Source organism: Spea bombifrons, chromosome 2, assembly GCF_027358695.1.
Source record: "Spea bombifrons isolate aSpeBom1 chromosome 2, aSpeBom1.2.pri, whole genome shotgun sequence".
In the NCBI taxonomy this organism is placed as follows: domain Eukaryota; kingdom Metazoa; phylum Chordata; class Amphibia; order Anura; family Pelobatidae; genus Spea; species Spea bombifrons.
In genome coordinates, this window is record NC_071088.1 from 124835112 (window position 1) to 124860860 (window position 25749).

Below are 25749 nucleotides of genomic sequence, written 5' to 3' on the forward strand. Positions count from 1 at the left end.
TCATCTCGTCTTTTCCTATTTTAAGAATAGGAATAATAGAGGCTTCAAGCATCCCATTCGGAAAGATCCTAGTAATCCGGATATCATTAAATACCTTAGTTAAGTGGGGTACCAGATGTTTTACTAATTTTTTATAGAACAAAGCTATATAACCATCTGGACCCGGAGCTTTATGGATTTTTAACGACTTAATCGCCCTACAAACTTCATCCTCTAAAAAAGGACTGTCCATTTGTTCCGCTACATTTTCTGGTATTTTCGGGAGCTTAGAGTCTATTAAATAATTCCTCATTTGTTCCCTATCCTGGTTTTGATTTGATATATGATATAAATTAGAATAGAATTCTCCAAAAGCTTTTCCTACCTCCTCAGGACTAAATACGTATTCCTTCCCCTTCCTAATTTTATATATTCTAGCTTTAAGTTTCCTTTTTTTTAGTTGGTTCGTAAGAAGTTTCTCTGCTCTATTTCCTGAATAATAGAATTTTTGTTTCATTTTAATTAAATTCTGATTAGCTATATTCAAGAGGCGCTGTTCAATCTCTTTTTTTATTTTAATCATGTCCGAAAAATCCTGATCGGTAGGGTTATCTCGACATTTCTTTTTAAGATTATTTAAGGAAATATGTAGATCTGACAATTTTTCATTTCTTTTCTTCCTATTATATGCTTCTCTCTTAATTAAATACCCTCTCAAGACGCATTTATATGCTGCCCATACATTCCCTGGGCTAATATCTTTAGTAAGGTTTTCCTGGAAGAATTGAGTTGATTCCTTAATGATAAATTCTAGACTTTCTTTACTTCTTAAAAGGAATTCCTTAAGCCTCCACGGTTGTGGACTCCGTCTATATTTTTTATTAATCGCAAGGCAGACAGGATCATGGTCAGACCATGCTATATTCCCTATCGATATACTCTTACAATCTTGTAATATTTTGGCATTAGTTAAGATTAAGTCTATCCGTGTAAATACTTTATGGTGTTGCGAAAAAAAAGTATAATCTTTATCTAAAGGTCTTAGAGCTCTCCAAATATCATATAGCTCATTTTTACCAAGAGCTTCTTGGAAAGCTTTAGACAACCTGAGCTGATTACATCTTTTATTTTTTGGGGTGCTTGTACTATCCCATTCAAAATCTAATACACAGTTAAAGTCCCCCAAACAAAGGAATGTTCCCTGGATATATTTCTGTATTTTATGTAAGGTAGTATTAAGAAAATGTATCTGTTTGGTATTTGGGGCATAAATATTTAATAACGAGAATATTTTATCATCTAGTTTACATATAACGAATACATATCTAGCCGATAGATCCTTTTGTCTATATATAACTTCAACTTTAATGTTATTAGATACTAATATAGCAACTCCCCGTTTTTTTTTCCGCGTTAGAGATGAGTGTTCTATCAATGTATATTTCTCATTTTTTAACCTATGTATATCACTGCATTTCAAGTGTGTTTCCTGAATACAGCACACATCTATATGTTCCTTAATCAAAAGGTCAAAAAGAGAGCGCCTTTTATGTGGGAGATTAAGCCCTTGTACATTCAATGTAATAAATTTAATTAAATCTATTCTATTACTTGCCATTAGTAATTATGATATATCTTAAACCATTCCATTTTGAAGACTCCAAAATTACCATATTCATACACTTAACTTTCATTATTCCCTTACAAGACACATTCATACACCACTCACATTTATACATTATTGTGGAAATCATTGTACTTAAACCTCCCGGTAAGTAAAACCCCCTTAAGAACATAGTAACCGGAGTTAAGGTACATCCACCTAGGTTGAGTCTCAAAGAAGGAGACGAGTTAATAAATTATTAGATAAATAAATAGGGAGAAAAAAATAAATAAATAAAAAAAAAAAGTGTATATATCGGAATAGATTACAGCGCATGAGCGCCCAGTGCCATACCTTACATTAACCTCCCTCAAGCTAACAAGTCCATTCCGTATATCATATCTCTATGTGCCAAATATATTCATATTATCTTATAATTAAGGTGTCTAATTTCCTATTCATATCCCTTTTGTGTTATTACTTCTATCTCTTTAAACCAATATCCGCTATTGTGTATTTGTGCTTAGATTCCATCCTTATTACGTAATCAACCTTCTTATGTCACATCTCATATAGCTTTGTGTGTATGTTTCTATACTTTTAACAAATAGTAAAATTCTATTGATTACACCCTCATTCTGCCATTCAATGTGAATTTCAATAAAAAAAAAAAAAAAAAAAAAACTCTCCACATAACTAGTGAATACAAATTAGGGTAAAGGGATTTCTGTCTCCCTTGACCAAATATCCTATGTAACCATCTTGTATTTAGTTTCCACCATATTTCAAAATTCTACTCTATCGTGTCTCCTATAGACTTATGCTTGCAAAAAAAAAAAAAAAAACACATCTCCCTATTTCCGTCATATAGTGCTACCCCACTTTACATCGGGTTATCTTTTAGCCATTGCTTCACTTCATCGGCTGACGACATTTTAATTAATTGTTTCCCTACTTTAATAAATAATTTAACAGGAAAGCCCCAGTTATAATAAATGTTGCGCTCTCGGAGTATTTTAGTCACTTCTTTAAACTCCATCCTTTTTCTTCTTGTATCAGCAGATAAATCCTGAAAAAAAAGTAAGTTTTGAAATTTGTCCTTCCGAGGTATATAGTCTCTAGATGATTTCAAAATTTTTTGACGTATATAAAAGGTTGAGCAACGTATAATTATATCTCGTGGTAGAGATTCTGCAATGTTCTTCGGTTTGATCGTCCTGTGTACTCTTTCCAGTTCTTCCTCTCTTACACTCCCAGGTATTTCCATATCTTTAAATAGTTCTTGTAGATAGCCCCTTAGAGATTCCTGTTTAATATCTTCTGAAATACCTCGGATCCTTAAATTCTTCCTTCGTGTTCTGTCCTCTGTATCAATTAATCTTTGTTCAAGAACTTTGATTGTACCTTCCTTTCGGACCAGTTCTTCCTTAATGAGATTTAGTTCATTTTCCAGGTATTCAGATTTTTGTTCATTTACTTTTAAACGGCCTTCTATTCTTTTATGTTCCTCTTTCCAGTCATTATGGATCTTCAAAATTTCTTCTTTAAAAAGATTCAGTTGTATATCCATGCATTGCTGCAAATAGTCCTTAGTAATCATTTGTGTAGTTTGAACACCGGGGCTTAGTGAATGTCTACTATGATCCTCAATAGTGATATCTGATAGACATATTGAATCCTCCATTTTTTTTGATCCCTGAGGTGAGAATAATGTTGTAATTTTTTTATCTTTTTTCGGGTCAAGTTCTCTCTTTTCTCTTTTCTTATATTTCGTATCTTCTTTTTTTGAGGCCATCTTAAAGGTTTTTTTTTTTTTTTTTTTTTCTTTCCCTTTTTTCTTTAACCAATATTTAGATCTCCTTTATACAAGAGATATAATACTCATTAATCTATTTCCAGGGTCTCTTCAATTTCCATTAATTTTAAGGTTCCTATCTCAATTTCATACCGATGATATTCAAGCCAGCTTAGGTCTATTGCTACGTATATAAGAGGATACAGCAGTCTTAAGTAGGCATTCAAATAAGAGATATAGCACAAGTTAGACTATTCCCCGGATCTTCTTCAAATTCCAATAGCTTTGGGTTTACCACTTCAATTTTATACAGTGGCTATTCAAACCAACTTAGATCTGTTGATATATATATCAGAGAATGCAAACAAAGTCATTTAAAATGTATATTCACCAGGGGGGTAGCTTCTGTAGGCCTCTCCGGGTCTATCTTTAACTTTAAAGCGGCACGGCTGATGTGTATCATCAATTCTCTTTTAAAGCCAGCGAAAATTTTCCTTCAGGACGGTATACCATACCATACCATATAAAAATAAAATTTTATATTGATGTTTATAAGGGGGGAGTGTATTTTGTCTCCACCAAAACGCAATATTGTCTCTGTCGTTTTCGGCACATTCACGCCCTTGTGGATGCTTTCGCGGCAAATATTAAACACAAAAAAAAAAAACAAAAAAAAAAAAACACGGAGTATCTCCTCAAACACCGATCACTTAGCTTTCTGTAGCCCCTCCGTGGTCCCAAATCCGCAATAGCCGTCTCTGATAGCTGATATAGCCGCCAAAGCCGTCAGAACCACCAAAAACCGCCCGTCCGTCCGCCGCACACCAATCGCTGGTCAGCCGCTTCCCAGCCGTTTGCCTCTCGTCTCTCGCCTCGCCAGCCCCTCGTCAGCCGCCTATCAGCCACCTGTCAGCCGTTCGGGTCTGTTCACGCCGTTCCGGACCTGGACCCGGACCCGGGAGATAACAAAAATCGACGCCGAAGATCAGAGGTCAGTAGGCAGCTATCTACCTCGCTCCTTCTCTGCTCGCGCGCTCCACCTCCGTGCGCGTCTCACGTCATCACGTCCTCCTCAATCGATGAGACCATCGACACCTGCAGTCTGTTCTAAAACCATGGAGTATCCTGCTCTTCAACATTTGACTGATATGTTAGAAAGGAGCAAATCTTACTATGGCAGTAATGATTTGAACTAGCAATGGAAAATTGGGCTGTTTTGTATTATTTTTAGCTGAAACTATTACATTTAAAAGAAACTCACATTCGAAGTGGGTTGTCATGAATTAAGAATCACAGGATAAGATGAGTCAGATATGCCACAAACACCTACCAGGAACTCAGTTGTTAGGCTCAGTATAAACAAGAGAATTAGTGTGTTTAACCAGCACGGGATTATAGACGATGAGAAAAAATCTACTGAGATCTAGATGGTCACGATTCTTGAAGCCTTTAACTTCTTTTAGAATTAGACTGGACGCGGTCTTCATAGACTAGGCACAAATTCAACAGTGGATGCGTTAAAACTTAGGCACTGCTGAGAGTCGAACTCAGGATCTCCTGTTTACTAGACAGGCGCTTTAACCATCTAAGCCACAGCGCCTTGACACCTGCAGTCTGTTCTAAAACCATGGAGTATCCTGCTCTTCAACATTTGACTGATATGTTAGAAAGGAGCAAATCTTACTATGGCAGTAATGATTTGAACTAGCAATGGAAAATTGGGCTGTTTTGTATTATTTTTAGCTGAAGCTATTACATTTAAAAGAAACTCACATTCGAAGTGGGTTGTCATGAATTAAGAATCACAGGATAAGATGAGTCAGATATGCCACAAACACCTACCAGGAACTCAGTTGTTAGGCTCAGTATAAACAAGAGAATTAGTGTGTTTAACCAGCACGGGATTATAGACCATGAGTAAAAACCTACTGACATCTAGATGGTCTTGATTCTTTAAGCCTTTTACTTCTTTTAGAATTAGACTGGACCCAGACTTCATAGTCTAGGCACAAATTGAAGAGTGGGTGCTCTAAAAGCTAGGCATTGCTGAGAGTTGAACTCAGGATCTCCTGTTTACAAGACAGGCGCTTTAACCATCTAAGCCACAATGCCTTGGTGGCTGTTTTGGTTTTCAAAACCATGGTCTACACTGCTCTTCAACATTTGAGTAATTTGTTAGAGAAGAACAAATCTTACTATAGCAGTAATGATTTGAACTAGCTATGGAAAATTGGGCTGTTTTGCAGTCTTTTTAGCTGAAACTATTAAATTGAAAAGAAACTCACATGAGAAGTGGGATGTCATGAATTAAGAATCACAGGATAAGATAATTCACAAATGCCACAAACACCTACCAAAAACGTAGATGTTAGGCTCAGTATAAACAAGAGAATTAGTGTGTTTAACCAGCACGGGATTATAGACGATGAGAAAATATCGATTGAGATCTAGATGGTCATGATTCTTGAAGCCTTTAACTTCTTTTAGAATTAGACTGGACGCGGTCTTCATAGACTAGGCACAAATTCAACAGTGGATGCGCTAAAACTTAGGCACTGCTGAGAGTCGAACTCAGGATCTCCTGTTTACTAGACAGGCGCTTTAACCATCTAAGCCACAGCGCCTTGACACCTGCTTTCTCTTCTAAAACCATGGAGTATCCTGCTCTTCAACATTTGACCGATATGTTAGAAAGGAGCAAATCTTACTATGGCAGTAATGATTTGAACTAGCAATGGAAAATTGGACTGTTTTGTATTATTTTTAGCTGAAACTATTACATTTAAAAGAAACTCACATTCGAAGTGGGTTGTCATGAATTAAGAATCACAGGATAAGATGATTCAGATATGCCACAAACACCTACCAAGAACTCAGTTGTTAGACTCAGTATAAAGAAGAGAATTAGTGGGTTTAACCAGCACGGGATTATAGACCATGAGTAAAAACCTACTGACATCTAGATGGTCTTGATTCTTTAAGCCTTTTACTTCTTTTAGAATTAGACTGGACCCAGACTTCATAGTCTAGGCACAAATTGAAGAGTGGGTGCTCTAAAAGTTCGGCACTGCTGAGAGTCGAACTCAGGATCTCCTGTTTACAAGACAGGAGCTTTAACCACCTAAGCCACAATGCCTTAGTGTCTGTTTTGGCTTTTCCAAAACCATGGTCTACACTGCTCTTCAACATTTGAGTAATTTGTTAGAGAAGAACAAATCTTACTATAGCAGTAATGATTTGAACTAGCAATGGAAAATTGGGCTGTTTTGCAGTCTTTTTAGCTGAAACTATTAAATTGAAAAGAAACTCACATGAGAAGTGGGATGTCATGAATTAAGAATCACAGGATAAGATAATTCACAAATGCCACAAACACCTACCAAAAACTCAGATGTTAGGCTCAGCATAAACAAGAGAATTAGTGTGCTTAACCAGCACGGGGTTATAGACAATGAGTAAAAACCAACTGGGATGTAGATGGTCATGATTGTTTAAACCTTTAACTTCTTTAAGAATTAGACTGAACCCGGAGTTCATAGACTAGGCACAAATTAAACAGTGGATGTTCTAAAAGTCAGGCACTGCTGAGATTTGAACTCAGGATCTCCTGTTTACGAAACAGGCGCTTTAACCAACTAAGCCACAGCGCCTTGATGCTGGTGTGTTTTTCCAGAGCCATGGAGTACCCTGCTCTACAGCATTTGACCGACATGTTAGAGAGGAGCAAATCTTACTATAGCTGTAATGATTCAAACTAGCAATGGGAACAAAATTACTGACATCTAGATGGTCATGATTGTTTAAGCCTTTAAATTCTTTAAGAATTAGACTGTACCCGGACTTCATAGACTAGGCACAAATTAAACAGTGGATGCTCTAAAATGTAGGAACTGCTGAGGGTCGAACTCAGGGTTTCTTATTTACTAGACAGGTGCTTTAACCAACTAAGCCACAGCGCCTCGAAGGCTTTGAGGTTTTGCAAAGCCATGGACTACCCTGCTCTTCAACATTTGACGATATGTTAGAGAGGAGCAAATCTTACTATAGCAGTAATGATTTGAACTAGCAATGGAAAATTGGGCTGTTTTGTTGTATTTTTAGCTGAAACTTTTACATTTAAAAGAAACTCACATTCTTAGTGGGATGTCATCAATTAAGAATCACAGGATAATATAATTCAGATATGCCACAAACACCTACCAAGAACTCAGATGTTAGGCTCAGTATAAACAAGAGAATTAGTGTGTTTAACCAGCACGGGATTATAGACGATGAGAAAATATCGATTGAGATCTAGATGGTCATGATTCTTGAAGCCTTTAACTTCTTTTAGAATTAGACTGGACGCGGTCTTCATAGACTAGGCACAAATTCAACAGTGGATGCGCTAAAACTTAGGCACTGCTGAGAGTCGAACTCAGGATCTCCTGTTTACTAGACAGGCGCTTTAACCATCTAAGCCACAGCGCCTCGACACCTGCTTTTTCTTCTAAAACCATGGAGTATCCTGCTCTTCAACATTTGACCGATATGTTAGATAGGAGCAAATCTTACTATGGCAGTAATGATTTGAACTAGCAATGGAAAATTGGACTGTTTTGTATTATTTTTAGCTGAAACTATTACATTTAAAAGAAACTCACATTCGAAGTGGGTTGTCATGAATTAAGAATCACAGGATAAGATGATTCAGATATGCCACAAACACCTACCAAGAACTCAGTTGTTAGACTCAGTATAAAGAAGAGAATTAGTGGGTTTAACCAGCACGGGATTATAGACCATGAGTAAAAACCTACTGACATCTAGATGGTCTTGATTCTTTAAGCCTTTAACTTCTTTTAGAATTAGACTGGACCCAGACTTCATAGTCTAGGCACAAATTGAAGGGTGGGTGCTCTAAAAGTTAGGCACTGCTGAGAGTCAAACTCAGGATCTCCTGTTTACAAGACAGGCGCTTTAACCATCTAAGCCACAATGCCTTAGTGGCTGTTTTGGTTTTTCCAAAACCATGGTCTACACTGCTCTTCAACATTTGAGTAATTTGTTAGAGAAGAACAAATCTTACTTTAGCAGTAATGATTTGAACTAGCAATAGAAAATTGGGCTGTTTTGCAGTCTTTTTAGCTGAAACTATTAAATTGAAAAGAAACTCACATGAGAAGTGGGATGTCATGAATTAAGAATCACAGGATAAGATAATTCACAAATGCCACAAACACCTACCAAGAACTCAGATGTTAGGCTCAGTATAAACAAGAGAATTAGTGTGTTTAACCAGCACGGGATTATAGACGATGAGAAAAAATCTACTGAGATCTAGATGGTCACGATTTTTGAAGCCTTTAACTTCTTTTAGAATTAGACTGGACGCGGTCTTCATAGACTAGGCACAAATTCAACAGTGGATGCGTTAAAACTTAGGCACTGCTGAGAGTCGAACTCAGGATCTCCTGTTTACTAGACAGGCGCTTTAACCATCTAAACCACAGCGCCTTGACACCTGCAGTCTGTTCTAAAACCATGGAGTATCCTGCTCTTCAACATTTGACTGATGTTAGAAAGGAGCAAATCTTACTATGGCAGTAATGATTTGAACTAGCAATGGAAAATTGGGCTGTTTTGTATTATTTTTAGCTGAAACTATTACATTTAAAAGAAACTCACATTCGAAGTGGGTTGTCATGAATTAAGAATCACAGGATAAGATGAGTCAGATATGCCACAAACACCTACCAGGAACTCAGTTGTTAGGCTCAGTATAAACAAGAGAATTAGTGTGTTTAACCAGCACGGGATTATAGACGATGAGAAAAAATCTACTGAGATCTAGATGGTCACGATTCTTGAAGCCTTTAACTTCTTTTAGAATTAGACTGGACGCGGTCTTCATAGACTAGGCACAAATTCAACAGTGGATGCGTTAAAACTCAGGCACTGCTGAGAGTCGAACTCAGGATCTCCTGTTTACTAAACAGGCGCTTTAACCATCTAAGCCACAGCGCCTTGACACCTGCAGTTCGTTCTAAAACCACAGAGTATCCTGCTCTTCAACATTTGACCGATATGTTAGAAAGGAGCAAATCTTACTATGGCAGTAACGATTTGAACTAGCAATGGAAAATTGGGCTGTTTTGTATTATTTTTAGCTGAAACTATTACATTTAAAAGAAACACATTCGAAGTGGGTTGTCATGAATTAAGAATCACAGGATAAGATGATTCAGATATGCCACAAACACCTACCAGGAACTCAGTTGTTAGGCTCAGTATAAACAAGAGAATTAGTGTGTTTAACCAGCACGGGATTATAGACCATGAGTAAAAACCTACTGACATCTAGATGGTCTTGATTCTTTAAGCCTTTAACTTCTTTTAGAATTAGACTGGACCCAGACTTCATAGTCTAGGCACAAATTGAAGAGTGGGTGCTCTAAAAGCTAGGCATTGCTGAGAGTTGAACTCAGGATCTCCTGTTTACAAGACAGGTGCTTTAACCATCTAAGCCACAATGCCTTGGTGGCTGATTTGGTTTTCAAAACCATGGTCTACACTGCTCTTCAACATTTGAGTAATTTGTTAGAGAAGAACAAATCTTACTATAGCAGTAATGATTTGAACTAGCAATGGAAAAGTGGGCTGTTTTGCAGTCTTTTTAGCTGAAACTATTAAATTGAAAAGAAACTCACATGAGAAGTGGGATGTCATGAATTAAGAATCACAGGATAAGATAATTCACAAATGCCACAAACACCTACCAAAAACTCAGATGTTAGGCTCAGTATAAACAAGAGAATTAGTGTGTTTAACCAGCACGGGATTATAGACGATGAGAAAATATCGATTGAGATCTAGATGGTCATGATCCTTGAAGCCTTTAACTTCTTTTAGAATTAGACTGGACGCGGTCTTCATAGGCTAGGCACAAATTCAACAGTGGATGCGCTAAAACTTAGGCACTGCTGAGAGCCGAACTCAGGATCTCCTGTTAACTAGAAAGGCGCTTTAACCATCTAAGCCACAGCGCCTTGACACCTGCTTTTTCTTCTAAAACCATGGAGTATCCTGCTCTTCAACATTTGACCGATATGTTAGAAAGGAGCAAATCTTACTATGGCAGTAACGATTTGAACTAGCAATTGAAAATTGGCCTGTTTTGTATTCTTTTTAGCTGAAACTATTACATTTAAAAGAAACTCACATTCTTAGTGGGATGTCATGAATTAAGAATCACAGGATAATATAATTCAGATATGCCACAAACACCTACCAAGAACTCAGATGTTAGGCTCAGTATAAACAAGAGAATTAGTGTGTTTAACCAGCACGGGATTATAGACGATGAGAAAATATCGATTGAGATCTAGATGGTCATGATTCTTGAAGCCTTTAACTTCTTTTAGAATTAGACTGGACGCGGTCTTCATAGACTAGGCACAAATTCAACAGTGGATGCGCTAAAACTTAGGCACTGCTGAGAGTCGAACTCAGGATCTCCTGTTTACTAGACAGGCGCTTTAACCATCTAAGCCACAGCGCCTTGACACCTGCTTTTTCTTCTAAAACCATGGAGTATCCTGCTCTTCAACATTTGACCGATATGTTAGAAAGGAGCAAATCTTACTATGGCAGTAATGATTTGAACTAGCAATGGAAAATTGGGCTGTTTTGCAGTCTTTTTAGCTGAAAGTATTAAATTGAAAAGAAACTCACATGAGAAGTGGGATGTCATGAATTAAGAATCACAGGATAAGATAATTCACTAATGCCACAAACACCTACCAAAAACTCAGATGTTAGGCTCAGTATAAACAAGAGAATTAGTGTGTTTAACCAGCACGGGGTTATAGACAATGAGTAAAAACCAACTGGGATGTAGATGGTCATGATTGTTTAAACCTTTAACTTCTTTAAGAATTAGACTGAACCCGGAGTTCATAGACTAGGCACAAATTAAACAGTGGATGTTCTAAAAGTCAGGCACTGCTGAGATTTGAACTCAGGATCTCATGTTTACGAAACAGGCGCTTTAACCAACTAAGCCACAGCGCCTTGATGTTTGTGTGTTTTTCCAGAGCCATGGAGTACCCTGCTCTACAGCATTTGACCGACATGTTAGAGAGGAGCAAATCTTACTATAGCTGTAATGATTCAAACTAGCAATGGGAACAAAATTACTGACATCTAGATGGTCATGATTGTTTAAGCCTTTAAATTCTTTAAGAATTAGACTGTACCCGGACTTCATAGACTAGGCACAAATTAAACAGTGGATGCTCTAAAATGCAGGCACAGCTGAAGGTCGAACTCAGGGTTTCCTATTTACTATACAGGTGCTTTAACCAACTAAGCCACAGCGCCTCAAAGGCTGTGAGGGTTTGCAAAGCCATGGACTACCCTGCTCTTCAACATTTGACGATATGTTAGAGAGGAGCAAATCTTACTATAGCAGTAATGATTTGAACTAGCAATGGAAAATTGGGCTGTTTTGTTGTATTTTTAGCTGAAACTTTTACATTTAAAAGAAACTCACATTCTTAGTGGGATGTCATCAATTAAGAATCACAGGATAATATAATTCAGATATGCCACAAACACCTACCAAGAACTCAGATGTTAGGCTCAGTATAAACAAGAGAATTAGTGTGTTTAACCAGCACGGGATTATAGACGATGAGAAAAAATCTACTGAGATCTAGATGGTCACGATTCTTGAAGCCTTTAACTTCTTTTAGAATTAGACTGGACGCGGTCTTCATAGACTAGGCACAAATTCAACAGTGGATGCGTTAAAGCTTAGGCACTGCTGAGAGTCGAACTCAGGATCTCCTGTTTACTAGACAGGCGCTTTAACCATCTAAGCCACAGCGCCTTGACACCTGCAGTTTGTTCTAAAACCACAGTGTATCCTGCTCTTCAACATTTGACCGATATGTTAGAAAGGAGCAAATCTTACTATGGCAGTAACGATTTGAACTAGCAATGGAAAATTGGACTGTTTTGTATTATTTTTAGCTGAAACTATTACATTTAAAAGAAACTCACATTCGACGTGGGTTGTCATGAATTAAGAATCACAGGATAAGATGATTCAGATATGCCACAAACACCTACCAAGAACTCAGTTGTTAGACTCAGTATAAAGAAGAGAATTAGTGGGTTTAACCAGCACGGGATTATAGACCATGAGTAAAAACCTACTGACATCTAGATGGTCTTGATTCTTTAAGCCTTTAACTTCTTTTAGAATTAGACTGGACCCAGACTTCATAGTCTAGGCACAAATTGAAGAGTGGGTGCTCTAAAAGTTAGGCACTGCTGAGAGTCGAACTCAGGATCTCCTGTTTACAAGACAGGCGCTTTAACCATCTAAGCCACAATGCCTTAGTGGCTGTTTTGGTTTTTCCAAAACCATGGTCTACACTGCTCTTCAACATTTGAGTAATTTGTTAGAGAAGAACAAATCTTACTATAGCAGTAATGATTTGAACTAGCAATGGAAAATTGGGCTGTTTTGCAGTCTTTTTAGCTGAAACTATTAAATTGAAAAGAAACTCACATGAGAAGTGGGATGTCATGAATTAAGAATCACAGGATAAGATAATTCACAAATGCCACAAACACCTACCAAAAACTCAGATGTTAGGCTCAGTATAAACAAGAGAATTAGTGTGTTTAACCAGCACGGGGTTATAGACAATGAGTAAAAACCAACTGGGATGTAGATGGTCATGATTGTTTAAACCTTTAACTTCTTTAAGAATTAGACTGAACCCGGAGTTCATAGACTAGGCACAAATTAAACAGTGGATGTTCTAAAAGTCAGGCACTGCTGAGATTTGAACTCAGGATCTCCTGTTTACGAAACAGGCGCTTTAACCAACTAAGCCACAGCGCCTTGATGTTGGTGTGTTTTTCCAGAGCCATGGAGTACCCTGCTCTACAGCATTTGACCGACATGTTAGAGAGGAGCAAATCTTACTATAGCTGTAATGATTCAAACTAGCAATGGGAACAAAATTACTGACATCTAGATGGTCATGATTGTTTAAGCCTTTAAATTCTTTAAGAATTAGACTGTACCCGGACTTCATAGACTAGGCACAAATTAAACAGTGGATGCTCTAAAATGTAGGCACTGCTGAGGGTCGAACTCAGGGTCTCCTATTTACTAGACAGGTGCTTTAACCAACTAAGCCACAGCGCCTCAAAGGCTATGAGGGTTTGCAAAGCCATGGACTACCCTGCTCTTCAACATTTGACGATATGTTAGAGAGGAGCAAATCTTACTATAGCAGTAATGATTTGAACTAGCAATGGAAAATTGGGCTGTTTTGTTGTATTTTTAGCTGAAACTTTTACATTTAAAAGAAACTCACATTCTTAGTGGGATGTCATCAATTAAGAATCACAGGATAATATAATTCAGATATGCCACAAACACCTACCAAGAACTCAGATGTTAGGCTCAGTATAAACAAGAGAATTAGTGTGTTTAACCAGCACGGGATTATAGACGATGAGAAAAAATCTACTGAGATCTAGATGGTCACGATTCTTGAAGCCTTTAACTTCTTTTAGAATTAGACTGGACGCGGTCTTCATAGACTAGGCACAAATTCAACAGTGGATGCGTTAAAACTCAGGCACTGCTGAGAGTCGAACTCAGGATCTCCTGTTTACTAGACAGGCGCTTTAACCATCTAAGCCACAGCGCCTTGACACCTGCAGTTCGTTCTAAAACCACAGAGTATCCTGCTCTTCAACATTTGACCGATATGTTAGAAAGGAGCAAATCTTACTATGGCAGTAACGATTTGAACTAGCAATGGAAAATTGGGCTGTTTTGTATTATTTTTAGCTGAAACTATTACATTTAAAAGAAACACATTCGAAGTGGGTTGTCATGAATTAAGAATCACAGGATAAGATGATTCAGATATGCCACAAACACCTACCAGGAACTCAGTTGTTAGGCTCAGTATAAACAAGAGAATTAGTGTGTTTAACCAGCACGGGATTATAGACCATGAGTAAAAACCTACTGACATCTAGATGGTCTTGATTCTTTAAGCCTTTAACTTCTTTTAGAATTAGACTGGACCCAGACTTCACAGTCTAGGCACAAATTGAAGAGTGGGTGCTCTAAAAGCTAGGCACTGCTGAGAGTCGAACTCAGGATCTCCTGTTTACAAGACAGGCGCTTTAACCATCTAAGCCACAATGCCTTAGTGTCTGTTTTGGTTTTTTCAAAACCATGGTCTACACTGCTCTTCAACATTTGAGTAATTTGTTAAAGAAGAACAAATCTTACTATAGCAGTAATGATTTGAACTAGCAATGGAAAATTGGGCTGTTTTGTTGTATTTTTAGCTGAAACTTTTACATTTAAAAGAAACTCACATTCTTAGTGGGATGTCATCAATTAAGAATCACAGGATAATATAATTCAGATATGCCACAAACACCTACCAAGAACTCAGATGTTAGGCTCAGTATAAACAAGAGAATTAGTGTGTTTAACCAGCACGGGATTATAGACGATGAGAAAATATCGATTGAGATCTAGATGGTCATGATTCTTGAAGCCTTTAACTTGTTTTAGAATTAGACTGGACGCGGTCTTCATAGACTAGGCACAAATTCAACAGTGGATGCGCTAAAACTTAGGCACTGCTGAGAGTCGAACTCAGGATCTCCTGTTTACTAGACAGGCGCTTTAACCATCTAAGCCACAGCGCCTTGACACCTGCTTTTTATTCTAAAACCATGGAGTATCCTGCTCTTCAACATTTGACCGATATGTTAGAAAGGAGCAAATCTTACTATGGCAGTAATGATTTGAACTAGCAATGGAAAATTGGACTGTTTTGTATTATTTTTAGCTGAAACTATTACATTTAAAAGAAACTCACATTCGAAGTGGGTTGTCATGAATTAAGAATCACAGGATAAGATGATTCAGATATGCCACAAACACCTACCAAGAACTCAGTTGTTAGGCTCAGTATAAACAAGAGAATTAATGGGTTTAACCAGCACGGGATTATAGACCATGAGTAAAAACCTACTGACATCTAGATGGTCTTGATTCTTTAAGCCTTTAACTTCTTTTAGAATTAGACTGGACCCAGACTTCACAGTCTAGGCACAAATTGAAGAGTGGGTGCTCTAAAAGCTAGGCACTGCTGAGAGTCGAACTCAGGATCTCCTGTTTACAAGACAGGCGCTTTAACCATCTAAGCCACAATGCCTTAGTGGCTGTTTTGGTTTTTTCAAAACCATGGTCTACACTGCTCTTCAACATTTGAGTAATTTGTTAAAGAAGAACAAATCTTACTATAGCAGTAATGATTTGAACTAGCAATGGAAAATTGGGCTGTTTTGCAGTCTTTTTAGCTGAAACTATTAAATTTAAAAGAAACTCACATGAGAAGTGGGATGTCATGAATTTAGAATCACAGGATAAGATAATTCACAAATGCCTCAAACACCTACCAAAAACTCAGATGTTAGGCTCAGTATATACAAGAGAATTAGTGTGTTTAACCAGCACGGGATTATAGACGATGAGAAAATATCGATTGAGATCTAGATGGTCATGATTCTTGAAGCCTTTAACTTCTTTTAGAATTAGACTGGACGCGGTCTTCATAGACTAGGCACAAATTCAACAGTGGATGCGCTAAAACTTAGGCACTGCTGAGAGTCGAACTCAGGATCTCCTGTTTACTAGACAGGCGCTTTAACCATCTAAGCCACAGCGCCTCGACACCTGCTTTTTCTTCTAAAACCATGGAGTATCCTGCTCTTCAACATTTGACCGATATGTTAGATAGGAGCAAATCTTACTATGGCAGTAATGATTTGAACTAGCAATGGAAAATTGGACTGTTTTGTATTATTTTTAGCTGAAACTATTACATTTAAAAGAAACTCACATTCGAAGTGGGTTGTCATGAATTAAGAATCACAGGATAATATAATTCAGATATGCCACAAACACCTACCAAGAACTCAGATGTTAGGCTCAGTATAAACAAGAGAATTAGTGTGTTTAACCAGCACGGGATTATAGACGATGAGAAAATATCGATTGAGATCTAGATGGTCATGATTCTTGAAGCCTTTAACTTCTTTTAGAATTAGACTGGACGCGGTCTTCATAGACTAGGCACAAATTCAACAGTGGATGCGCTAAAACTTAGGCACTGCTGAGAGTCGAACTCAGGATCTCCTGTTTACTAGACAGGCGCTTTAACCATCTAAGCCACAGCGCCTTGACACCTGCTTTTTCTTCTAAAACCATGGAGTATCCTGCTCTTCAACATTTGACCGATATGTTAGAAAGGAGCAAATCTTACTATGGCAGTAATGATTTGAACTAGCAATGGAAAATTGGGCTGTTTTGCAGTCTTTTTAGCTGAAAGTATTAAATTGAAAAGAAACTCACATGAGAAGTGGGATGTCATGAATTAAGAATCACAGGATAAGATAATTCACTAATGCCACAAACACCTACCAAAAACTCAGATGTTAGGCTCAGTATAAACAAGAGAATTAGTGTGTTTAACCAGCACGGGGTTATAGACAATGAGTAAAAACCAACTGGGATGTAGATGGTCATGATTGTTTAAACCTTTAACTTCTTTAAGAATTAGACTGAACCCGGAGTTCATAGACTAGGCACAAATTAAACAGTGGATGTTCTAAAAGTCAGGCACTGCTGAGATTTGAACTCAGGATCTCCTGTTTACGAAACAGGCGCTTTAACCAACTAAGCCACAGCGCCTTGATATGTGTGTGTTTTTCCAGAGCCATGGAGTACCCTGCTCTACAGCATTTGACCGACATGTTAGAGAGGAGCAAATCTTACTATAGCTGTAATGATTCAAACTAGCAATGGGAACAAAATTACTGACATCTAGATGGTCATGATTGTTTAAGCCTTTAAATTCTTTAAGAATTAGACTGTACCCGGACTTCATAGACTAGGCACAAATTAAACAGTGGATGCTCTAAAATGCAGGCACAGCTGAAGGTCGAACTCAGGGTTTCCTATTTACTATACAGGTGCTTTAACCAACTAAGCCACAGCGCCTCAAAGGCTGTGAGGGTTTGCAAAGCCATGGACTACCCTGCTCTTCAACATTTGACGATATGTTAGAGAGGAGCAAATCTTACTATAGCAGTAATGATTTGAACTAGCAATGGAAAATTGGGCTGTTTTGTTGTATTTTTAGCTGAAACTTTTACATTTAAAAGAAACTCACATTCTTAGTGGGATGTCATCAATTAAGAATCACAGGATAATATAATTCAGATATGCCACAAACACCTACCAAGAACTCAGATGTTAGGCTCAGTATAAACAAGAGAATTAGTGTGTTTAACCAGCACGGGATTATAGACGATGAGAAAAAATCTACTGAGATCTAGATGGTCACGATTCTTGAAGCCTTTAACTTCTTTAAGAATTAGACTGGACGCGGTCTTCATAGACTAGGCACAAATTCAACAGTGGATGCGTTAAAACTTAGGCACTGCTGAGAGTCGAACTCAGGATCTCCTGTTTACTAGACAGGCGCTTTAACCATCTAAGCCACAGCGCCTTGACACCAGCAGCTTGTTCTAAAACCACAGTGTATCCTGCTCTTCAACATTTGACCGATATGTTAGAAAGGAGCAAATCTTACTATGGCAGTAACGATTTGAACTAGCAATGGAAAATTGGACTGTTTTGTATTATTTTTAGCTGAAACTATTACATTTAAAAGAAACTCACATTCGACGTGGGTTGTCATGAATTAAGAATCACAGGATAAGATGATTCAGATATGCCACAAACACCTACCAAGAACTCAGTTGTTAGACTCAGTATAAAGAAGAGAATTAGTGGGTTTAACCAGCACGGGATTATAGACCATGAGTAAAAACCTACTGACATCTAGATGGTCTTGATTCTTTAAGCCTTTAACTTCTTTTAGAATTAGACTGGACCCAGACTTCATAGTCTAGGCACAAATTGAAGAGTGGGTGCTCTAAAAGTTAGGCACTGCTGAGAGTCGAACTCAGGATCTCCTGTTTACAAGACAGGCGCTTTAACCATCTAAGCCACAATGCCTTAGTGGCTGTTTTGGTTTTTCCAAAACCATGGTCTACACTGCTCTTCAACATTTGAGTAATTTGTTAGAGAAGAACAAATCTTACTATAGCAGTAATGATTTGAACTAGCAATGGAAAATTGGGCTGTTTTGCAGTCTTTTTAGCTGAAACTATTAAATTGAAAAGAAACTCACATGAGAAGTGGGATGTCATGAATTAAGAATCACAGGATAAGATAATTCACAAATGCCACAAACACCTACCAAAAACTCAGATGTTAGGCTCAGTATAAACAAGAGAATTAGTGTGTTTAACCAGCACGGGGTTATAGACAATGAGTAAAAACCAACTGGGATGTAGATGGTCATGATTGTTTAAACCTTTAACTTCTTTAAGAATTAGACTGAACCCGGAGTTCATAGACTAGGCACAAATTAAACAGTGGATGTTCTAAAAGTCAGGCACTGCTGAGATTTGAACTCAGGATCTCCTGTTTACGAAACAGGCGCTTTAACCAACTAAGCCACAGCGCCTTGATGTTTGTGCGTTTTTCCAGAGCCATGGAGTACCCTGCTCTACAGCATTTGACCGACATGTTAGAGAGGAGCAAATCTTACTATAGCTGTAATGATTCAAACTAGCAATGGGAACAAAATTACTGACATCTAGATGGTCATGATTGTTTAAGCCTTTAAATTCATTAAGAATTAGACTGTACCCGGACTTCATAGACTAGGCACAAATTAAACAGTGGATGCTCTAAAATGCAGGCACTGCTGAGGGTCGAACTCAGGGTTTCCTATTTACTATACAGGTGCTTTAACCAACTAAGCCACAGCGCCTCAAAGGCTGTGAGGGTTTGCAAAGCCATGGACTACCCTGCTCTTCAACATTTGACGATATGTTAGAGAGGAGCAAATCTTACTATAGCAGTAATGATTTGAACTAGCAATGGAAAATTGGGCTGTTTTGTTGTATTTTTAGCTGAAACTTTTACATTTAAAAGAAACTCACATTCTTAGTGGGATGTCATCAATTAAGAATCACAGGATAATATAATTCAGATATGCCACAAACACCTACCAAGAACTCAGATGTTAGGCTCAGTATAAACAAGAGAATTAGTGTGTTTAACCAGCACGGGATTATAGACGATGAGAAAAAATCTACTGAGATCTAGATGGTCACGATTTTTGAAGCCTTTAACTTCTTTTAGAATTAGACTGGACGCGGTCTTCATAGACTAGGCACAAATTCAACAGTGGATGCGTTTATACTTAGGCACTGCTGAGAGTCAAACTCAGGATCTCCTGTTTACTAGACAGGCGCTTTAACCATCTAAGCCACAGCGCCTTGACACCTGCAGTCAGTTCTAAAACCATGGAGTATCCTGCTCTTCAACATTTGACTGATATGTTAGAAAGGAGCAAATCTTACTATGGCAGTAATGATTTGAACTAGCAATGGAAAATTGGGCTGTTTTGTATTATTTTTAGCTGAAACTATTACATTTAAAAGAAACTCACATTCGAAGTGGGTTGTCATGAATTAAGAATCACAGGATAAGATGAGTCAGATATGCCACAAACACCTACCAGGAACTCAGTTGTTAGGCTCAGTATAAACAAGAGAATTAGTGTGTTTAACCAGCACGGGATTATAGACGATGAGAAAAAATCTACTGAGATCTAGATGGTCACGATTCTTGAAGCCTTTAACTTCTTTTAGAATTAGACTGGACGCGGTCTTCATAGACTAGGCACAAATTCAACAGTGGATGCGTTAAAACTTAGGCACTGCTGAGAGTCGAATTCAGGATCTCCTGTTTACTAGACAGGCGCTTTAACCATCTAAGCCACAGCGCCTTGACACCTGCAGTTTGTTCTAAAACCACAGAGTATCCTGCTCTTGAACATTTGACCGATATGTTAGAAAGGAGCAAATCTTACTATGGCAGTAACGATTTGAACTAGCAATGGAAAATTGGGCTGTTTTGTATTATTTTTAGCTGAAACTATTACATTTAAAAGAAACTCACATTCGACGTGGGTTGTCATGAATTAAGAATCACAGGATAAGATGATTCAGATATGCCACAAACACCTACCAGGAACTCAGTTGTTAGGCTCAGTATAAACAAGAGAATTAGTGTGTTTAACCAGCACGGGATTATAGACCATGAGTAAAAACCTACTGACATCTAGATGGTCTTGATTCTTTAAGCCTTTTACTTCTTTTAGAATTAGACTGGACCCAGACTTCATAGTCTAGGCACAAATTGATGAGTGGGTGCTCTAAAAGCTAGGCATTGCTGAGAGTTGAACTCAGGATCTCCTGTTTACAAGACAGGCGCTTTAACCATCTAAGCCACAATGCCTTGGTGGCTGTTTTGGTTTTCAAAACCATGGTCTACACTGCTCTTCAACATTTGAGTAATTTGTTAGAGAAGAACAAATCTTACTATAGCAGTAATGATTTGAACTAGCTATGGAAAATTGGGCTGTTTTGCAGTCTTTTTAGCTGAAACTATTAAATTGAAAAGAAACTCACATGAGAAGTGGGATGTCATGAATTAAGAATCACAGGATAAGATAATTCACAAATGCCACAAACACCTACCAAAAACTTAGATGTTAGGCTCAGTATAAACAAGAGAGTTAGTGTGTTTAACCAGCACGGGATTATAGACGATGAGAAAATATCGATTGAGATCTAGATGGTCATGATTCTTGAAGCCTTTAACTTCTTTTAGAATTAGACTGGACGCGGTCTTCATAGACTAGGCACAAATTCAACAGTGGATGCGCTAAAACTTAGGCACTGCTGAGAGTCGAACTCAGGATCTCCTGTTTACTAGACAGGCGCTTTAACCATCTAAGCCACAGCGCCTTGACACCTGCTTTTTCTTCTAAAACCATGGAGTATCCTGCTCTTCAACATTTGACCGATATGTTAGAAAGGAGCAAATCTTACTATGGCAGTAATGATTTGAACTAGCAATGGAAAATTGGACTGTTTTGTATTATTTTTAGCTGAAACTATTACATTTAAAAGAAACTCACATTCGAAGTGGGTTGTCATGAATTAAGAATCACAGGATAAGATGATTCAGATATGCCACAAACACCTACCAAGAACTCAGTTGTTAGACTCAGTATAAAGAAGAGAATTAGTGTGTTTAACCAGCACGGGATTATAGACCATGAGTAAAAACCTACTGACATCTAGATGGTCTTGATTCTTTAAGCCTTTAACTTCTTTTAGAATTAGACTGGACCCAGACTTCATAGTCTAGGCACAAATTGAAGAGTGGGTGCTCTAAAGGTTAGGCACTGCTGAGAGTCGAACTCAGGATCTCCTGTTTACAAGACAGGCGCTTTAACCATCTAAGCCACAATGCCTTAGTGGCTGTTTAGGTTTTTCCAAAACCATGGTCTACACTGCTCTTCAACATTTGAGTAATTTGTTAGAGAAGAACAAATCTTACTATAGCAGTAATGATTTGAACTAGCAATGGAAAATTGGGCTGTTTTGCAGTCTTTTTAGCTGAAACTATTACCGTATTTGCTCGATTATAAGACGACCCTGATTATAAGACGAGCCCCCAAAATCTGAATATTAACTTAGGAAAAAAAGAATAAGCCTGAATATAAGACGACCCTAAAGGAAAAAAGTTTTACCAGTAAATGTTAATTCATGTAAACTATTTTTTTTAATAAAAGCTATGATTGAGAAAAATATTTTTTTTTTGTTTTTATTTCTTGTATTTTCCAACCTGTCCCCCAGTTACGCACATCTGCCCCCAGGCTTGCCACACCAATATGGCACTGTGGCCCATGATATGCCTTTTAACCCTCTATATGCCACTGTGCCCCATGGTATGCCTTTTGACCCCCTATGTGCCACTCTGCCTCCAGAAATGCCTTATACCCCTATATCCCATTCTGGCATTTAGGGGGTTAAAATGCATATTATGGGGCAGAGTGGCATATAGGGAGGTATAAGGCATTCCAGGAGGCAGAGTGGCATTAAGGGAGTTAAAAGGCATTATATAGAGCACTCTGCCTCCAGAAATGCCTTATACCCCTATATGCCACTCTGGCATTTAGGGGGTTAAAAGGCATATTATGGGGCAGAGTGGCATATAGGGAGGTATAAGGCATTTCAGGAGGCAGAGTGCACTATTAAATGCCCCCTTAACGCCACTCTGCCTCCTGAAATGCCTTATACCTCCCTATATGCCACTCTGCCCCATAATATGCCTTTTAACCCCCTAAGTGCCAGAGTGGCATATAGGGGTGTAAGGCATTCCAGAAATGCCCTACACACACACACACACACACACACACACACACACACTTACTTACTTACTTACCTACCGGTGCTTCCAATTTCCTGCTGTATTGCCGGGGCAGCGGGTTGACGTCTCATTCCGCGGCAGCCGGAAGGAGGTGGAGTTGGCAGCGGGGGTTTGTATGCGTCCGTCGCAAATACCTTCCCCGGCTGTCAGAGATCAGGAACTCTTGAACTCTGATCTCTGACAGTCGGGGAAGGTATTTGCGACGGACGCATACAAACCCCCGCTGCCAACTTCACCTCCGGAAGCACCGGTAAGTGTGTGTGTGTGTGTGTGGGGGGGGGGGCGACGACAGGAGGATCCAGGTCCCCTGCAGCGGTGCGGGGGATCTGGATCTTAGTCTCCTAATCAGACCTCTATTTGAGGTCTGATTAGAAGACGACCCCGATTATAAGACGAGGGGTATTTTTCAGAGCATTTGCTCTGAAAAAAACCTCGTCTTATAATCGAGCAAATACGGTAAATTGAAAAGAAACTCACATGAGAAGTGGGATGTCATGAATTAAGAATCACAGGATAAGATAATTCACAAATGCCACAAACACCTACCAAAAACTCAGATGTTAGGCTCAGTATAAACAAGAGAATTAGTGTGTTTAACCAGCACGGGGTTATAGACAATGAGTAAAAACCAACTGGGATGTAGATGGTCATGATTGTTTAAACCTTTAACTTCTTTAAGAATTAGACTGAACCCGGAGTTCATAGACTAGGCACAAATTAAACAGTGGATGTTCTAAAAGTCAGGCACTGCTGAGATTTGAACTCAGGATCTCCTGTTTACGAAACAGGCGCTTTAACCAACTAAGCCACAGCGCCTTGATGTTGGTGTTTTTTTCCAGAGCCATGGAGTACCCTGCTCTACAGCATTTGACCGACATGTTAGAGAGGAGCAAATCTTACTATAGCTGTAATGATTCAAACTAGCAATGGGAACAAAATTACTGACATCTAGATGGTCATGATTGTTTAAGCCTTTAAATTCTTTAAGAATTAGACTGTACCCGGACTTCATAGACTAGGCACAAATTAAACAGTGGATGCTCTAAAATGTAGGAACTGCTGAGGGTCGAACTCAGGGTCTCCTATTTACTAGACAGGTGCTTTAACCAACTAAGCCACAGCGCCTCGAAGGCTATGAGGGTTTGCAAAGCCATGGACTACCCTGCTCTTCAACATTTGACGATATGTTAGAGAGGAGCAAATCTTACTATAGCAGTAATGATTTGAACTAGCAATGGAAAATTGGGCTGTTTTGTTGTATTTTTAGCTGAAACTTTTACATTTAAAAGAAACTCACATTCTTAGTGGGATGTCATCAATTAAGAATCACAGGATAATATAATTCAGATATGCCACAAACACCTACCAAGAACTCAGATGTTAGGCTCAGTATAAACAAGAGAATTAGTGTGTTTAACCAGCACGGGATTATAGACGATGAGAAAATATCGATTGAGATCTAGATGGTCATGATTCTTGAAGCCTTTAACTTCTTTTAGAATTAGACTGGACGCGGTCTTCATAGACTAGGCACAAATTCAACAGTGGATGCGCTAAAACTTAGGCACTGCTGAGAGTCGAACTCAGGATCTCCTGCTTACTAGACAGGCGCTTTAACCATCTAAGCCACAGCGCCTTGACACCTGCTTTCTCTTCTAAAACCATGGAGTATCCTGCTCTTCAACATTTGACCGATATGTTAGAAAGGAGCAAATCTTACTATGGCAGTAATGATTTGAACTAGCAATGGAAAATTGGACTGTTTTGTATTATTTTTAGCTGAAACTATTACATTTAAAAGAAACTCACATTCGAAGTGGGTTGTCATGAATTAAGAATCACAGGATAAGATGATTCAGATATGCCACAAACACCTACCAAGAACTCAGTTGTTAGACTCAGTATAAAGAAGAGAATTAGTGGGTTTAACCAGCACGGGATTATAGACCATGAGTAAAAACCTACTGACATCTAGATGGTCTTGATTCTTTAAGCCTTTTACTTCTTTTAGAATTAGACTGGACCCAGACTTCATAGTCTAGGCACAAATTGAAGAGTGGGTGCTCTAAAAGTTAGGCATTGCTGAGAGTCAAACTCAGGATCTCCTGTTTACAAGACAGGAGCTTTAACCACCTAAGCCACAATGCCTTAGTGTCTGTTTTGGTTTTTCCAAAACCATGGTCTACACTGCTCTTCAACATTTGAGTAATTTGTTAGAGAAGAACAAATCTTACTATAGCAGTAATGATTTGAACTAGCAATGGAAAATTGGGCTGTTTTGCAGTCTTTTTAGCTGAAACTATTAAATTGAAAAGAAACTCACATGAGAAGTGGGATGTCATGAATTAAGAATCACAGGATAAGATAATTCACAAATGCCACAAACACCTACCAAAAACTCAGATGTTAGGCTCAGCATAAACAAGAGAATTAGTGTGCTTAACCAGCACGGGGTTATAGACAATGAGTAAAAACCAACTGGGATGTAGATGGTCATGATTGTTTAAACCTTTAACTTCTTTAAGAATTAGACTGAACCCGGAGTTCATAGACTAGGCACAAATTAAACAGTGGATGTTCTAAAAGTCAGGCACTGCTGAGATTTGAACTCAGGATCTCCTGTTTACGAAACAGGCGCTTTAACCAACTAAGCCACAGCGCCTTGATGTTTGTGTGTTTTTCCAGAGCCATGGAGTACCCTGCTCTACAGCATTTGACCGACATGTTAGAGAGGAGCAAATCTTACTATAGCTGTAATGATTCAAACTAGCAATGGGAACAAAATTACTGACATCTAGATGGTCATGATTGTTTAAGCCTTTAAATTCTTTAAGAATTAGACTGTACCCGGACTTCATAGACTAGGCACAAATTAAACAGTGGATGCTCTAAAATGTAGGAACTGCT

The 25749-nt window shown here is 38.4% G+C and overlaps 37 non-coding genes across 37 annotated transcripts; all 37 read right to left on the reverse strand.

The window, feature by feature from the left end:
* Positions 1-4903: 4903 nt before the first annotated feature.
* TRNAT-AGU (transfer RNA threonine (anticodon AGU)) lies at positions 4904-4977 on the reverse strand. The gene has a single exon. It is a non-coding gene; the product is annotated as a tRNA-Thr (tRNA).
* Positions 4978-5415: 438 nt separating this feature from the next.
* TRNAT-UGU (transfer RNA threonine (anticodon UGU)) lies at positions 5416-5489 on the reverse strand. Its single transcript has one exon. It is a non-coding gene; the product is annotated as a tRNA-Thr (tRNA).
* Positions 5490-5927: 438 nt separating this feature from the next.
* Positions 5928-6001, reverse strand: TRNAT-AGU (transfer RNA threonine (anticodon AGU)). The gene has a single exon. It is a non-coding gene; the product is annotated as a tRNA-Thr (tRNA).
* A 438-nt stretch (positions 6002-6439) lies between these two features.
* Positions 6440-6513, reverse strand: TRNAT-UGU (transfer RNA threonine (anticodon UGU)). The gene has a single exon. It is a non-coding gene; the product is annotated as a tRNA-Thr (tRNA).
* A 440-nt stretch (positions 6514-6953) lies between these two features.
* Positions 6954-7027, reverse strand: TRNAT-CGU (transfer RNA threonine (anticodon CGU)). Its single transcript has one exon. It is a non-coding gene; the product is annotated as a tRNA-Thr (tRNA).
* A 746-nt stretch (positions 7028-7773) lies between these two features.
* Positions 7774-7847, reverse strand: TRNAT-AGU (transfer RNA threonine (anticodon AGU)). Its single transcript has one exon. It is a non-coding gene; the product is annotated as a tRNA-Thr (tRNA).
* Positions 7848-8285: 438 nt separating this feature from the next.
* Positions 8286-8359, reverse strand: TRNAT-UGU (transfer RNA threonine (anticodon UGU)). Its single transcript has one exon. It is a non-coding gene; the product is annotated as a tRNA-Thr (tRNA).
* Positions 8360-8799: 440 nt separating this feature from the next.
* TRNAT-AGU (transfer RNA threonine (anticodon AGU)) lies at positions 8800-8873 on the reverse strand. Its single transcript has one exon. It is a non-coding gene; the product is annotated as a tRNA-Thr (tRNA).
* Positions 8874-9309: 436 nt separating this feature from the next.
* Positions 9310-9383, reverse strand: TRNAT-AGU (transfer RNA threonine (anticodon AGU)). The gene has a single exon. It is a non-coding gene; the product is annotated as a tRNA-Thr (tRNA).
* A 436-nt stretch (positions 9384-9819) lies between these two features.
* On the reverse strand, positions 9820-9893 carry TRNAT-UGU (transfer RNA threonine (anticodon UGU)). The gene has a single exon. It is a non-coding gene; the product is annotated as a tRNA-Thr (tRNA).
* A 950-nt stretch (positions 9894-10843) lies between these two features.
* On the reverse strand, positions 10844-10917 carry TRNAT-AGU (transfer RNA threonine (anticodon AGU)). Its single transcript has one exon. It is a non-coding gene; the product is annotated as a tRNA-Thr (tRNA).
* Positions 10918-11355: 438 nt separating this feature from the next.
* TRNAT-CGU (transfer RNA threonine (anticodon CGU)) lies at positions 11356-11429 on the reverse strand. The gene has a single exon. It is a non-coding gene; the product is annotated as a tRNA-Thr (tRNA).
* Positions 11430-12175: 746 nt separating this feature from the next.
* Positions 12176-12249, reverse strand: TRNAT-AGU (transfer RNA threonine (anticodon AGU)). Its single transcript has one exon. It is a non-coding gene; the product is annotated as a tRNA-Thr (tRNA).
* A 438-nt stretch (positions 12250-12687) lies between these two features.
* Positions 12688-12761, reverse strand: TRNAT-UGU (transfer RNA threonine (anticodon UGU)). The gene has a single exon. It is a non-coding gene; the product is annotated as a tRNA-Thr (tRNA).
* A 440-nt stretch (positions 12762-13201) lies between these two features.
* Positions 13202-13275, reverse strand: TRNAT-CGU (transfer RNA threonine (anticodon CGU)). Its single transcript has one exon. It is a non-coding gene; the product is annotated as a tRNA-Thr (tRNA).
* Positions 13276-13510: 235 nt separating this feature from the next.
* On the reverse strand, positions 13511-13584 carry TRNAT-AGU (transfer RNA threonine (anticodon AGU)). Its single transcript has one exon. It is a non-coding gene; the product is annotated as a tRNA-Thr (tRNA).
* Positions 13585-14021: 437 nt separating this feature from the next.
* TRNAT-AGU (transfer RNA threonine (anticodon AGU)) lies at positions 14022-14095 on the reverse strand. The gene has a single exon. It is a non-coding gene; the product is annotated as a tRNA-Thr (tRNA).
* A 436-nt stretch (positions 14096-14531) lies between these two features.
* Positions 14532-14605, reverse strand: TRNAT-UGU (transfer RNA threonine (anticodon UGU)). Its single transcript has one exon. It is a non-coding gene; the product is annotated as a tRNA-Thr (tRNA).
* Positions 14606-15045: 440 nt separating this feature from the next.
* TRNAT-AGU (transfer RNA threonine (anticodon AGU)) lies at positions 15046-15119 on the reverse strand. Its single transcript has one exon. It is a non-coding gene; the product is annotated as a tRNA-Thr (tRNA).
* Positions 15120-15557: 438 nt separating this feature from the next.
* Positions 15558-15631, reverse strand: TRNAT-UGU (transfer RNA threonine (anticodon UGU)). Its single transcript has one exon. It is a non-coding gene; the product is annotated as a tRNA-Thr (tRNA).
* Positions 15632-16071: 440 nt separating this feature from the next.
* On the reverse strand, positions 16072-16145 carry TRNAT-AGU (transfer RNA threonine (anticodon AGU)). Its single transcript has one exon. It is a non-coding gene; the product is annotated as a tRNA-Thr (tRNA).
* Positions 16146-16583: 438 nt separating this feature from the next.
* On the reverse strand, positions 16584-16657 carry TRNAT-AGU (transfer RNA threonine (anticodon AGU)). Its single transcript has one exon. It is a non-coding gene; the product is annotated as a tRNA-Thr (tRNA).
* Positions 16658-17095: 438 nt separating this feature from the next.
* On the reverse strand, positions 17096-17169 carry TRNAT-CGU (transfer RNA threonine (anticodon CGU)). Its single transcript has one exon. It is a non-coding gene; the product is annotated as a tRNA-Thr (tRNA).
* A 746-nt stretch (positions 17170-17915) lies between these two features.
* TRNAT-AGU (transfer RNA threonine (anticodon AGU)) lies at positions 17916-17989 on the reverse strand. The gene has a single exon. It is a non-coding gene; the product is annotated as a tRNA-Thr (tRNA).
* Positions 17990-18427: 438 nt separating this feature from the next.
* On the reverse strand, positions 18428-18501 carry TRNAT-UGU (transfer RNA threonine (anticodon UGU)). Its single transcript has one exon. It is a non-coding gene; the product is annotated as a tRNA-Thr (tRNA).
* A 440-nt stretch (positions 18502-18941) lies between these two features.
* TRNAT-CGU (transfer RNA threonine (anticodon CGU)) lies at positions 18942-19015 on the reverse strand. The gene has a single exon. It is a non-coding gene; the product is annotated as a tRNA-Thr (tRNA).
* Positions 19016-19250: 235 nt separating this feature from the next.
* Positions 19251-19324, reverse strand: TRNAT-AGU (transfer RNA threonine (anticodon AGU)). Its single transcript has one exon. It is a non-coding gene; the product is annotated as a tRNA-Thr (tRNA).
* Positions 19325-19761: 437 nt separating this feature from the next.
* TRNAT-AGU (transfer RNA threonine (anticodon AGU)) lies at positions 19762-19835 on the reverse strand. Its single transcript has one exon. It is a non-coding gene; the product is annotated as a tRNA-Thr (tRNA).
* Positions 19836-20273: 438 nt separating this feature from the next.
* Positions 20274-20347, reverse strand: TRNAT-AGU (transfer RNA threonine (anticodon AGU)). The gene has a single exon. It is a non-coding gene; the product is annotated as a tRNA-Thr (tRNA).
* A 438-nt stretch (positions 20348-20785) lies between these two features.
* On the reverse strand, positions 20786-20859 carry TRNAT-UGU (transfer RNA threonine (anticodon UGU)). The gene has a single exon. It is a non-coding gene; the product is annotated as a tRNA-Thr (tRNA).
* Positions 20860-21297: 438 nt separating this feature from the next.
* Positions 21298-21371, reverse strand: TRNAT-AGU (transfer RNA threonine (anticodon AGU)). Its single transcript has one exon. It is a non-coding gene; the product is annotated as a tRNA-Thr (tRNA).
* Positions 21372-21809: 438 nt separating this feature from the next.
* TRNAT-UGU (transfer RNA threonine (anticodon UGU)) lies at positions 21810-21883 on the reverse strand. Its single transcript has one exon. It is a non-coding gene; the product is annotated as a tRNA-Thr (tRNA).
* A 1701-nt stretch (positions 21884-23584) lies between these two features.
* Positions 23585-23658, reverse strand: TRNAT-CGU (transfer RNA threonine (anticodon CGU)). Its single transcript has one exon. It is a non-coding gene; the product is annotated as a tRNA-Thr (tRNA).
* A 235-nt stretch (positions 23659-23893) lies between these two features.
* Positions 23894-23967, reverse strand: TRNAT-AGU (transfer RNA threonine (anticodon AGU)). Its single transcript has one exon. It is a non-coding gene; the product is annotated as a tRNA-Thr (tRNA).
* A 437-nt stretch (positions 23968-24404) lies between these two features.
* TRNAT-AGU (transfer RNA threonine (anticodon AGU)) lies at positions 24405-24478 on the reverse strand. The gene has a single exon. It is a non-coding gene; the product is annotated as a tRNA-Thr (tRNA).
* A 438-nt stretch (positions 24479-24916) lies between these two features.
* On the reverse strand, positions 24917-24990 carry TRNAT-UGU (transfer RNA threonine (anticodon UGU)). Its single transcript has one exon. It is a non-coding gene; the product is annotated as a tRNA-Thr (tRNA).
* Positions 24991-25430: 440 nt separating this feature from the next.
* TRNAT-CGU (transfer RNA threonine (anticodon CGU)) lies at positions 25431-25504 on the reverse strand. The gene has a single exon. It is a non-coding gene; the product is annotated as a tRNA-Thr (tRNA).
* Positions 25505-25749: the final 245 nt, after the last annotated feature.